Below are 14,067 nucleotides of genomic sequence, written 5' to 3' on the forward strand. Positions count from 1 at the left end.
CTACCCAATGCATTTCGGGCCTTTAATTTGGCCCTTCGTCAGGGGTTATCTGCAATGCAAAATACGTGATTTAGTCTGTTTTACTCACTACAATTACACCGCAAGTACAAATAACAAAACATTGCTGTTTCATGAAACATCGTTTTCCCGCTAGTAAACGCAGCGTGATGCTACACATTTTCATGAATACCCTTACTCCCCTCAATGCCTTCCCATCCACCTACTTGGCCCCATGTGTTCTGTAACCTTCCCAACATTCATTTTTCCCCTCATCACCTACAGGTACGCACAGGTCATAATGGTGAACCAGTGGGGAATTGTGCAGTTCACGATAGAACACTGTCATATGGAAGGAGGCACGCAGGGGGAGGAACGTTGTAAAGGGGTGATGAGGGGAAAAATGAATGTTGGGAAGGTTACAGAACACATGGGGCCAAGTAGGTAGATGGGAAGGCATCGAGGGGAGTAAGGGTATTCATGAAAATGTGTAGCATCACGCTGCGTTTACTAGCGGGAAAACGTTGGTTCATGAAACAGCAATGTTTTGTTATTTGTACTTGCGGTGTAATTGTAGTGAGTAAAACATAGACTAAATCACGTATTTTGCATTGCAGATAACCCCTCACGAAGGGCCAAATTAAAGGCCCGAAATGCATTGGGTAGATGAATCTCATGGACACGAACAAACTTACATATGCTATCGTGGCGCAGAAGAAGGCTTGGATTAGCATTTCTGCCTCATTTAGAGTTCAGCAAAAGTGTAAGCGTTCCCCCTTGTGACATGTGTAAAAAGATGGAAAAGCAAGAAGAATGACAAAAAAGTTTTTGATGATTGATATGGAAAATAAAGAAGAAGTAAACAAGTGACTTATGTGGTGGCATATTTTGTAATGCCTTGAACATTTTTGCTGTGCACCCGGTCAGGAGTGGAAACACTCCCCTTTACAGTGCATTTTACTCAAGCAACGTGGCTGGGCTGTCCGCGTTTCCCGGGAGGCTGCACGCGACAGAAGTTAACAAAAAAGATCAACATAATGAAATTGGAAGGAAAGAAGGTGTGCACCGTGACATTCATACAGTGCAGTTCGACATTTCTTCAGCCCAACTACCTCGGAGCACCCACCGTAAAAACTGGATAAAAATTGATTAAAGACTAAAAATGTCACAAGAGGGAAATGGTTCAATCATTTGTTCACAACAGCTTTCATAAGATTTATGAACATGCACGGCATACAGAGGAGGAAATATGTTTTAATAGTTGAAATGTAAACAAGAACACGCAAATCTTGGGGATACATAACAAATACCTCGCATCTCGAGGCAATTGACCAACGTGAATTTAACATCTGTGGGAGGGCGGTGTATTAATGAGGAATACATAGTGGGATGATTAAGATCGGAATGTTAGTGTCAGGATTAAGGATGCCGGATATTTAGATTTTTACACGAACTGCACCATGGGTTTAGTAGGCAGTGATTCAGTGGAGAGGGTGTAACTGCAGTGCGCGAAGAACAAAAACTGACTAATTGCACACAGGTGCAACAGATGGGCGGAAACAACTTTAGGCTTAAGTAGGTGGGTTCACAGTATGAAACTTAGGATTTTAATACCGATATGTTGCGGAAGCAGGCGAAAGAATGAGAACGGAGGCATTTTTGAGAACAGGTACGCACAGGTCATAATGGTGAACCAGTGGGGGATTGTGCAGTTCACGATAGAACACTGTCATATGGAAGGAGGCACGCAGGGGGAGGAACGTTGTAAAGGGGTGATGAGGGGAAAAATGAATGTTGGGAAGGTTACAGAACACATGGGGCCAAGTAGGTAGATGGGAAGGCATTGAGGGGAGTAAGGGTATTCATGAAAATGTGTAGCATCACGCTGCGTTTACTAGCGGGAAAACGTTGGTTCATGAAACAGCAATGTTTTGTTATTTGTACTTGCGGTGTAATTGTAGTGAGTAAAACATAGACTAAATCACGTATTTTGCATTGCAGATAACCCCCGACGAAGGGCCAAATTAAAGGCCCGAAATGCATTGGGTAGATGAATCTCATGGACACGAACATATGCTATCGTGGCGCAGAAGAAGGCTTGGATTAGCATTTCTGCCTCATTTAGAGTTCAGCAAAAGTGTAAGCGTTCCCCCTTGTGACATGTGTAAAAAGATGAAAAAGCAAGAAGAATGACAAAAAAGTTTTTGATGATTGATATGGAAAATAAAGAAGAAGTAAACAAGTGACTTATGTGGTGGCATATTTTGTAATGCCTTGAACATTTTTGCTGTGCACCCGGTCAGGAGTGGAAACACTCCCCTTTACAGTGCATTTTACTCAAGCAACGTGGCTGGGCTGTCCGCGTTTCCCGGGAGGCTGCACGCGACAGAAGTTAACAAAAAAGATCAACATAATGAAATTGGAAGGAAAGAAGGTGTGCACCGTGACATTCATACAGTGCAGTGGGGCTGAAATAGGCACCATGGATGACTCGGAATGGAACAAAGCTTTGGCCACGCCAAAAGAAGTGGGGATCTCTGCAAAGCTCCACCTGGTGCAACTTAAAATCTTGCATCGGGTGTATTACAGTAGAACCACGCTTCAGCGGGCTCATCATCCCTACTGTCTTCGTGGGTGTGGGGAGGAGGGTACACTTATTCATACTATCTGGGAATGTCCAGTCATAAACGAATATTGGAAACAGGTATTGAGCACCATCTCACAAACATTGGAGATCTCTATAGGTCTGGAGCAGCGCAAGTGCCTTTTGAATATATGGGACCCAAACGACCTAACTAGGCATGGTCAAATATGGGCTACTGTGGGCATGATGATCGCGAAGAGAGACATAGCTCAGAAATGGGGCGCACCGGATCTACCCACGTTAACGCAATGGTGTAGAAATATGGATGTGGTGATGATTACGGAACGGGCAGTGTATACAACCAGGGCAAGCCCACGCAAATGGAACAAAATCTGGACTCCATGGAATGTCTATCGGGGAGAGATTTGTGATCCTTTACCGGAGAACGACACTGCCAATTCAGATGACGAAGAAGGCGAAGACTAAACAAAAGGGGGAGACAGATGTTAACATGTACTTTAAAACAACTGAGAAGGAGTGGTGACCCTGACCACGTGAAATTGATATTTATTGTATATGGAGCCAAGCCTATGATGTGGAATAATCAACATGCCTGCCACAATGTTAGTTGGTTAATCTGTGTTCAATTAATGAAATCATAAAAGTGTTGGTACCAAAAAACTAAATTCCGTGATCGCATGTTTTGTTAGACGCGGCCGGCCCAAAGTGGTTGTAGGCGGCTTGCTGTGTATCTCTACGCTTCATCGAAATTTACTTTTTGACCGGAAACCACGCTGCCGGCCTGCATAAGGTTGTAGGCACCAAGCTGTGTTCGACAACATAAGGTGTTAATAAAGGTTTTGGAAATCAAAAAATGTATATGTATATCTGTTTCCCGTGGACAAAGGAGCTGAAAAGGAGACAGTCCGGCCCTCACCCAGAAAAGCTCTGTTCCCAGCTGTGACTCCATGACGGATTACACACTAGCCAGGATTAATTGAATATGAGGTATTGTTACGGATTGTCAAGTAGGGGTAGCCCTATTTCTGCTGAGTATTCAATAAATGGTTGTTTTTTAAGTCTCAATTAGAACCAGGGCCCTTTACTAGATTGGAAGGATTGTGTGTTCTCTCTTCCTGAGATGGGTCATATGTTCTCCCTTCCTGTGACGTCATCAGTGGGTCGTCACAGGCTGTGTGATATCCCTCCCACTATTTGGTTGTGATGAATTGACACTGTTGGACACCTGAGCTAGCAGAAGGGCCCATTGGAAGATGCTGCATAGACGTCCTTGCTGGTGTGTTCAGAGGTGCCTGCAGTTTGCATTTTACATCATCACCTTCTGGTCCATTGTGTTATTACATCAGTGTAAGTGGGGAGTGAGTGCTTTTCTTAAAGTTAACATATTCCACTTTACACACTTAAGGATCGTTTTAATTACAGAGCGCTGTAGACAAATAAAGACATGCAGCCTTTCTGAGCTATCATTGTACCATCCCTCTCTAATCCACCGTCTCCGCAGACCTAAGCAGACACCACACTCCCCCTTTCCACCAAAGTGTGGCCTTCAGTTCCCACAGCACGCCTTTCTGCGTCCCTGGATGCTCAAGTTACGTGGACGTCTCAGCCCGGGCCTCTGGAGTTTGCAGGCACATGCTGGGGGTCAGTCCCCCCGGTGCAGCCAGACGCTGCAGACGGTGGCTTCTCTGTCTGTGGAGCTCTGCCGTCTGGAGGGGGGAGGGGCAGCTGGGGGCGTTATGCAGGCTCATTTGGTCATTAAGTACTGTCTCGAAAGCTTTTTATACCACCACTAAACCCAAAGATGCGTGTTAAGCTGTCAGACGCAGACCGGCCAGACAGCTTAATGAGGTTCCATGTTTATCCCTGCCAACCTACTGCTTCTGAAGGCAAACAATAGTTGATATTTTGTTTCTTTATTTCAACTAACTCGCCAACCTCAACTTCCATTAAGTTTTTAAGATTTCTAAAGTGTTTAAATGCCCCTATCATTTTGCAGGCAGGCTAACATTTTTATATTTTTTTGTTATGATAGGTGGGCAGGGGGGGGCGTGGCTTGGACGCCGATGGCGATGGTCGCCTGAGAGCTCAGCTCCGGGACTGAGCCCGTGATTATCCTGCAGATCGGAGTCCGCGGGGCACCCTAGCCCCCGCAAACCGTTGATCGGACCGATTGGGACCTGCTAAGGCACCCGGTGTAACTCGAACACGGGTTGATCCGATGAAAAATCGAAGTTTGAGGACCCGCGGAGTGCGGCCCATCATGGCGCCCGGACCTCTTTGTCTCCTTGGCTGAGACCCTTAGTCTGGAGGGGCGTCGTTGGCTACGGCGCACCCTCCACCTTCTATCTCCCTGTGATGTGATGGTCTGGGTGCCGCTCTGATCGGACTTTGAACACGGTGATCGCCCCTGGATGGTCGGATGCCCACATCATCGTGGACCTCGATTCACGGACGCCTGGCGGCCCTATCTGCGGTGCCGACCCCCTAAACCGCACCCGGCTGCTTCCCGCCGAGCGACGGGCCTCCATGGGCAGCACGACGCCTTGGCGCCACAAAGTCTCCGGTGGTGTTGGTGACCCTCGTTCCAGATCCTCATCGGCCAAACGGGCCTGCCCGACCTGGCGCCGATTGTCCCCGCCTCCTCCTCAGTGCCCTCCGACGACGCGGTGGTGGCGCGGCCCGAGGTTGTGGAGGACCAACAGGTCCTGGAGACGGAGATCGTCGGCCCCCAGCCTGAAGGCCACCAGCCGAGAGAGACATAGTCGACACCCGCACTTGGTGGCACTTCTGACTGACTCTCCACCGTGGGACTCCTGCGCCATGGGAAAACCGAGGGGAGCCAAGGGGACCACCCCAGCCGCCTCAGACTCGGAGGCCCCGGACAAGGAAGAACGTGGGGACCCGGAGAGCTCTGGAGGTGCCCCATTGCAGCAACAATTTGACCGGGTCCTGGAGGCGATCGCGACCACGCGCTCGGCCCTCCAGCAGGACATTGCCCAGGTTGCGACGAGTCTGGGCCTCCTTAGAGCGGACCACGGCAAGCTTTCGGATAGGGTCAAAGCAGTGGAGAGCTCGGTGCAGACCTTGGAGCCAGCACAGAGAACCCTGGCCGCGACGATGAAAGACGCCCTATCCCGGATTGATGCCCTGGAGCGGCGTGCGGAGGATGCGGAGGGTCGTAATAGGCGGAATAACATTCGAGTGGTGGGCCTGCCGGAGAAGATTGAAGATGGCGACATGGTGGCCTACTTGGAAGCCTGGCTACGGGACACGGTGGCCCCGGAGGGCCTATCCTCCTTCTACACCCTGGAGCGAGCGCACAGAGTCCCAGCGAGGCCGCCGCAGCAGGGCCATGCCCCGCGACCGGTGGTGGCACGCTTACTGCACTTTCGGGACAGAGACCTCATCCTCAATGCCGCCAGACATAATGGCCCCTACAAGGTGGAGAATAGCCAGGTGAATATCTTCCCGGACTACACATATGAGACCCAGCGCAGGCGGTTCTCTTTCCTGGCGGTCAAGCGCGAGCTCCGGAGCGAGGGCATCCAATACTCGCTCCTGTTTCCTGCTAGGCTCCGCATAATCGTTGATGACAAGACTCAGTTTTTTGATTCCCCGGAGGATGTCTGTAACTGGCTCGAACTATACAGAGCCGGAAAGGATGGCTTTGGCTCCTCATCTCAACTAGCAGTGGAGCCTGGACAGCGGCGGCGGTCCAAAAGGATTCGGAGTCGCCGTGGCCAGTCGGGCAGACCTTCGACTGTGGAGACGTCGACGGAACGGAAGGGAGTGTTGGAGGTGTTATCTGCGCTGTCTGGCTCACGAGATGGTCCCATTGAAGAGGAAGCGGACCTTGGTGACGAGGGGGCGCCAACAGACTCGGAGGAATCGGTGACCGACAGTGTCCACACGCCGGTGATCACTCCGAACTCAGTTGAGGACCTTTTGGATGGACAGGGATGACGGGGTGAGCTGAGTCCATTTGGGTGGGGGGCCGCAGCGGGGGTGGCGGGGGTAGGCGATTGCTCATGAACTCCGGTGAAGTGGAGGTGGGGTGCCCTGCTCGGGACGGGGGGGGTTTCTTTTATTGTTTTGGGCTCACTTAGGTCTCGGTAGCCTGAGAATCGAGGGCCCACTGCCGGCGCCCAGCCCGCACCTAGCCCTTAAGGCCTTCCTGCGGTGGCGACTGCAGGATTAGTGGGGGACAGTGGGTTTGCTGGGGGTATGGTTTGGATGGGAACTAGATGGTACTATTTGGGTCCTGTTCTGGGGAGGGTGGGCAAGGGTTTGGTTCGATCGGGGGTTGTTGTTTTTTGGTTGGGGAAAATGGCCGCCATCAGTGTTGGGGTGATTGTTGATCCTTCTTTGTTGGGACCCGGATGGAGAGACTTTGCACGAACGATATGGGACAATGGCTGATGTTGCTAATGTGAAATGCATCACTTGGAATGTACGGGGGCTTCACACTATGTCTAGACGTCACAAAGTCCACGCTTATTTGGTGCGTAGAGGGGTGCAAATGGCGCTGCTGCAGGAGACCCATCTTAACAAGGCGGAAGGGGCGGCGCTACAGCGTAGGTGGAGGGGGCAGGTCTTTTGCACTTCGTACTCCGCGTATGCCAGGGGGGCGCTGATTTGGATTAGAGCTGGGGTTCCTTTCCAGGTTACGAAATCAGTGGTGGATCCGGAGGGTCGTTACGTGGCCATTTCGGGCACACTGGAGGGGAGGGACCTAAACATTTGCTGTGTCTATGCGCCTAATGTGGACCAGCTTGCCTTCCTTTCCAGGTTATCGGGCTCGTTGGCCCACTTCTTCTCCGGGCCCCTCCTGCTTGGCGGGGATTTCAATTCAATAGTGGATGTGGAGGCTGACCGCTCGCACCCCCCCCTTCCTGACTCTCCGGTTCGCCGTGTGGCTAAAGGTCGGAAGGACTGGCAGACGCACTGGGGTCTGACGGATGTCTGGAGGGCACAGCACCCCGACACTAGGGACTACTCCTACTTCTCAGGCCTGCATGAGTTACACGTCCGACTGGACGGGTTTCTGGGCTCGGCAGAATTGGTTTCAGCAGCGGTTCGGTCTGAATATCTGACCAGGACCATCTCAGATCATAACCCTCTCCTGCTGGACCTTCGCTGATTTCCTGGGGTGCCTGCGGTACCCACCTGGAAAATGCGTCCCGAAATCTTGGAGGACATAGTCTTCAAAGCGGACCTTGAGGATAAGATCTCGGAATACTTTGCGTCCAATGGGGGCACTGCGGGATCGAGGGCGCTGGAATGGGATGCCTTTAAGGTGGTGGTCAGGGGCTTCTGCATCTCTAAGAAGGTGGGCATGAGGCGGATCATCCTTGATGATTTGGCTGTGGCCGATCGGAAACTCCGTGAGTTGGAACTTCGCCGCCCCGGGCGTCCTGAACTTCAGGAACGCACGGCAGCGGCGAAGGAGGCGGTAGCGGCGGAGGTCGAACGGCTGCGCTGTTTCGACTATAAGGCTTATACTGTTAGGTCGCTCGCGGAGGGGGACAGGTCGAGCGCATTGCTGGCGTGGCTAGCTAATCCCATGCGCCAGACCTCTCTAACGACATCCATGCGTACGGCAGAAGGGGCCGAAGTGCACACTCAGCCTGAGATTCTGAGTTGTTACCTGCGCTACTATGAATGCTTGTACCGCAGTCGCTCTGCCAGAGACCCCGACCTGATCGATGACTACCTGCGACCCCTAGAGCTCCCACTGGTGGAGCTTGACGTAGCGAAAGCCCTGGGCTCCGATATTGAACTGGGGGAAATTCGCAGCGCCGTTAAAAAGATGGCGAGGAATAAGACCCCGGGACTAGACGGCCTTCCGGTTGAATTTTATGCCGCCTATGCTGATCTCTTGGCACCGAGGTTGCTGATAGTTTACAGAGAGGCGAAGCGGCTTGGTCGGCTCCCCGGCTCGATGTGCGAGGCCTTAGTGGTTCCCCTCCTCAAACCGGGAAGGGACTCGTCCGATCCGGCGTCCTACCGCCCTTTATCAATGCTGACGGTCGATTATAAAATACTGAGCAGCATCTTAGCATCAAGATTGCTAGGTCACATGAGTTCTCTGATACACGAGGACCAGGCCGGATTCATCCCCAAGCGAAACACGACCATGAACATCCGTAGGTTGTTCCGCTTGCTGGGAGAACCGCTCGTGGACGCCCCATGCCCGGTAGTCCTCTCGGTAGATTTGGAGAAGGCTTTTGACAGCCTGGAATGGGACTACCTGCGCACTGTATTGCTGCGGTTCGGCCTCGGTGAGGGTTACGTTAAATGGACCACGGTACTGTATGCCTCGGCGTCGGCCAGGGTACGGGCAGGCCCGCTGATCTCCTCGCAATACCCGGTGGAGAGGGGCACGAGGCAGGGTTGTTCATTATCCCCGCTTCTCTTTGCGTTAGCGGTGGAGCCACTGGCGCTGCTACTCCGGTCGGGGGCCCACTATAATGGTTTATGGACACCTTCGGGCCCACATTATGTTTCGCTGTACGCCGATGACCTGTTGCTCTTCCTTGAGGACCCGGTTACTGCCTTGAATGGGGCTGCGTCGGCGCTCACGGCATTTGGGGAGGTCTCGGGCCTCCGGGTGAATTGGGCTAAGACCTGTCTTTTCCCGGTTCGCAAGGGTACACCCAGCCCCGATATCAGCAGAGAGATTAGATGGGAACCTGACTGCTTTAAGTACCTGGGGGTATACGTCTACCATGAACCGTCTGACCTTCTGGATGGGAACATAGCTCGCTGCACTCGCGCGCTGCGTGGTAGCATGGACTTCTGGGCTACTCTACCGCTCTTGGTAGCGGGACGGATCGCTCTGCTCAAAATGGTGGCGCTCCCCCGCCTGCTGTATTATTTCCGGGCGCTGCCGATTTGGGTCCCGCCAGCCACATTTCGACTGTTACGGTCAATGATGGTGGGATTCCTCTGGGGATCGGGCCGCCGGAGAGTGGCCCTCAAGACCCTGACGAGACCGAAAGCTGAGGGTGGGCTCGCGGTGCCGGACTTTGAAAAGTATTACTTGGCAGCGCAGCTGCAGACTTTTACCCAGGAGGTCGCCAGAGAATTCCGAGGCCCAGAGGACAGGAGGGGCACAGGGATGGCTAGGCACGTTCTCTCCTTCATAGCGCTGCGACAACGTTTGGCCTTGCGGGACCTGACGCTCAAAGAGAGGACTATTCGATTATGCTGGAACCGAGCTCACGCTCGGGGCCAGATGCGGATACCGTATGCACCCGAAATGCCTCTGGGCATGCTGACGGCCCTGCCTCATGGCGGTGATTGGGCACGATTAGCGGACTGGGAGGACGCGGGTCTGCAGTTGGTGGGTGATCTTTACGAGGACGGGGCGCTATTGCCCTTTCAGGAGCTCATTGATCGCTTCGAAGTTCCTCGCGGCGATTTTCTCTTGCACACGGCCCTGGTCCGAGCGATTCAGGCGCATTGGAAGCACGGGCAGGAGGAACCTCCTACTTCTCCGGTGTGCCAATATGTCATGATGTCCGCGGGAACGGTTAAGGCGGTTACTTGCCTATACGGCAGACTGCTCAATGAGGGGTTGGCCCCCCTCACTACCTTAAGAACCCGTTGGGAGGAGGACATAGGGAAGGAGATCCCGGAGACGACCTGGTCCCAACTCATGAGGCGGGCCTGGAAGGGCACGCGCCACGCCCGCTTTCAGCTGGTCCACTACTATGTACTCCACAGGGCATACTTGACCCCGGCGAAGATCCGACAGTATTTTGCCACGGACTCTGCGGACTGCCCCAGGTGCCATGCGCCTGATGCAGACCTCCTCCACATGTTGTGGTCTTGCCCGAGGCTGTCCTCCTATTGGCTAGAAGTGGGGGATACCCTGAAGGAGGTAACGGGGAGGTCCTTATCGGTCGATGCGGCAGTGGGCCTCCTGCACTGGTTTCCGCATACCCCCAAAAATAAAATCACTAGTAAATTCATCGATCTGGGGCTTCTCCTTGCTAAGCGGGAGGTGACCAGGAACTGGAAGGCACGGGTTGGTCCGACGGGGGCCCGATGGCACAGCGAACTCTTGAAATGGGCGGCAGGGGAAAGTACGCTGCGATACCAGTTAGCTAGGAGACAACACAACGAGAAGGCGCAGGAGGCAGCGCTAGAGTGGGAGACATTAGTGCAGGCCCTCAGGGATTATTGCGCTCCCAGCGATTCCGAAAGTGAGGATGCAGCTCGCCCTGAGTCCCGATAGATGATTGCACTTTACATGTCCGTTGCTTTCCCCGGGGGTCCTCTCATAGATCCTGTTGCGGCTGTTACCGTACACTGATGGCGGGGTTAGGGGGGTTCTGTTTGGTTCATAGTGTTTTGGGGGGGGGTTTTCTTTTGGCCTTTTTTGTAGGATGATTTAGAAAAGCAGATGACGGATAGTAGATCATCCGGACCGGCTGTTGAGCCCCCACTGGTAATCGCCGCCCGACCCTTGGGTTGTGGGCTTAATGGCTGTGTAATGGACCATCCTGCTGAGGGACGATAGGATGTATCCTACTAATTTTGATTGAACTTATAATGCTGGCCCAATTTGTAATAATTTACTGATTCCTGCAATAAAAATATATTTAAAAAAAAAAAAATGATAGGTGGGCAGACCCCAGCACACCTGAAGGGATATGGGTGAATGATGTCATAGGTTGCAAAAAATATCTTCAAAAGAGTGTTCTGGAATACTAAAGTCAATCAAATTTAATCCGAAAAGAGGCTTTCTGGAATCCCAAAGCCCACCACCCATCAGACAAAAGATATGCTCGATTCAGGAATTCAAATCTGATCAGACACCATATGTCTTTGGAATAGTAGGGAGTCCAAAACTTCTTCGGACATTATCAAACCAAGGGACATTCTTGAATCTAAAAGTAGCAGAACACCATCAATTTATTTGGACATTTTGGAATCCAAACTCAAGCCAGACTTTATAAAAGGAACATAATGGAAGACAAAAATAAATCCTATGTCATCAAGTAAACAAACGCTCTGTCACCCCATACACGTAGAGATGATACCCATGAGAAAGACGGCGGTAAAGAAAATCTGAGATTAAGCACTACAAAACACATGAGAACTCAAGAGCACAAACTTACTGCAAGTAATCCATGAGCAAAACAGAAGGCAGCTCCACATCCGGGCTGGGGAGGAGACCTGGGAGGGCGAGGGCTGCCCGCGCATGCGGGGTACCTGGAACTTTTGCGTGTTCTGCGGCTCGTGCCCAGTGGCGGCACGTACGGACTTCAAAGGCTGCCGTACTTTATTGAGTGCTGTGCGGCTCGTGTGGCCTAGGGAGTAGGCTGCCAAAGCGCCCAAGGCAAAAAAAAGCAGTAGAGGAAGTCTGGCGGGAGCCCACACCGCCTTCATGAATGCCGCATGGTGTGGCCAAGGCAGGATTTCAGGCGGGGCTCCTGTGAGCAAGGCGGAGCCCTACTTGTTGCTACAGTGACCGGCTGAAGACTTGAGACCAGCCTAGGAGCAGCGCAGAGTCCTCACAAGAGCCGTTAAATGGGGCATGCTGTACGTGTAAAGCGCACCGCGCTTGGAGCGCGCATGCGCATTAAAAACAAAAAAGAAATTGCATGAGTCTGCTGAGGCTGGAAGGGGGACAGGAGATGTGTACATCACGTGTCTGTACGTGCGTGTTCAAGGGCGCGTTCACAATTGCAGTCCGTCCTGCTCGTGCACATGTCCTGTCTCCCTTCCAAAGCAAGTCAGTAACAGTAGATCTCGCTAGCGACAGCGCTTTGCACTGCATCACTAGGCAAGACCTAAAAATTAAGAGTTTTGTAATTCTTAATTGTAATGGAAGCAACAATATTAATATGATCGAAACAAATTGAGACACTTTACTTCATGATGCCTGAATTATAAATATTCACTGAAAACCAATTTTCACACATTATCATTTATGTTCAGTGTGGTTTTATCAGTAAAACTGTATGTCTGTGCAAATTTAGTGGCCATTTCAATAGAAAATGTGCTGTCTATAATTGAGAGTGCGCTGCCACGCGATGCTTTAGTTACATAAAAAAATTACCTGCCTCATGGCCATTAAAGCTAGGTGGGTCGCAAAACTTGGCTGTTCTAAATAGTGGGTTGGGGTTCTAAAACAGAGGTCTCCAACCGGACGACCTGGAGCTACTGGTAGATCACCGACACCCTGTGAGTAGCTTCAGGCCACATCCATTTTAGTGCCCTTTAATGAACCGCATTAAAAGTAAATGATGCTTGTCTTATTGTTTTGGTAATTTGAGGCTTTTGTAGTCCTAGCACACCCTCACCCCAAAGTATACACTCACAGATCCAGTCAGACACTCATGTACCCACTCAGGCACTGACTCACCCAGTAACAGACCCACCCAGAGACAGCCACCCACTCACAAACCCACTCAGTGACTCCTGCACCCACTCACAATTCCACTTAGATACTTACAGACCCACTCTGACACTCACACACCCACTCAGGCATCATGTACCCACTCGCAGACTCAAGCACCCACTCACAGACTCACACACCCACTCACAGACCCAGTCAGACATTCACACACCCACTCACAGGCCCACTCAGACACTGAAACACCACTCATCTATTTGCACCCACTCAAAAAAGCCTTAGAGACTTATGCACACACTCACACTCACTCAGGCGCTTATGCATCCACTCACAGACCTGCTCATATTCCCATGCACCCACTCACAGACCCTCTTCGACACTCATACACCTGTGCACAGATCCACTCAAAGACTCTCGCACATTCATGCACCCACTCACAGACCCACTGAGACACTCACACCCAGTCACAGTCCCACTCACTTCTACAACCCCTCACAGAACCACTCAGAGACTCATGCACCCACTCACACAGCTAGACACCTACATACTCACAGACCTACTCATATTCTCATGCACCCACTCACAGATCCACTCAGAACCTCTGCACCCACTCACAGACCCACTCACAGACCTACTCAGAGATTCACGTACCAACTCCCATACTTACTCAGACAGTTGCGCACCAACTTACTGATCCACTTAGAGACTCATGTGCCTACTCCCAGACCCACTCAGACATTTACACACCCACTTACAGACCTACTTTGAGACTCAATCAATCAATCAATCAAGGCATTTATAAAGCGCACTACTTACCCAGAGGGTCTCAAGACGCTTGGGGGGAGGAGGGGTGCCGCTACTGCTCAAACAGACAGGTCTTGAGCTTCTTCCTGAAGGAGAGGTGGTCTTGGGTCAGGCGAAGGTCGGTAGGGAGGGTGTTCCAGGTCTTGGCGGCCAGGTAGGAGAAGGACCTACCTCCTGTTGTCGCTCTTCGGATGCGGGGGACGGCGGCGAGGGCGTGATTGGTCGATCGGAGGTGGCGTTTGGGAGCGTAGAAGTTGAGGCGGTTGTTGAGGTAGCTCGGGCCTTGGTCGTG

This window comes from Lissotriton vulgaris, chromosome 9 (assembly GCF_964263255.1).
Source record: "Lissotriton vulgaris chromosome 9, aLisVul1.2, whole genome shotgun sequence".
In the NCBI taxonomy this organism is placed as follows: Eukaryota; Metazoa; Chordata; class Amphibia; order Caudata; family Salamandridae; genus Lissotriton; species Lissotriton vulgaris.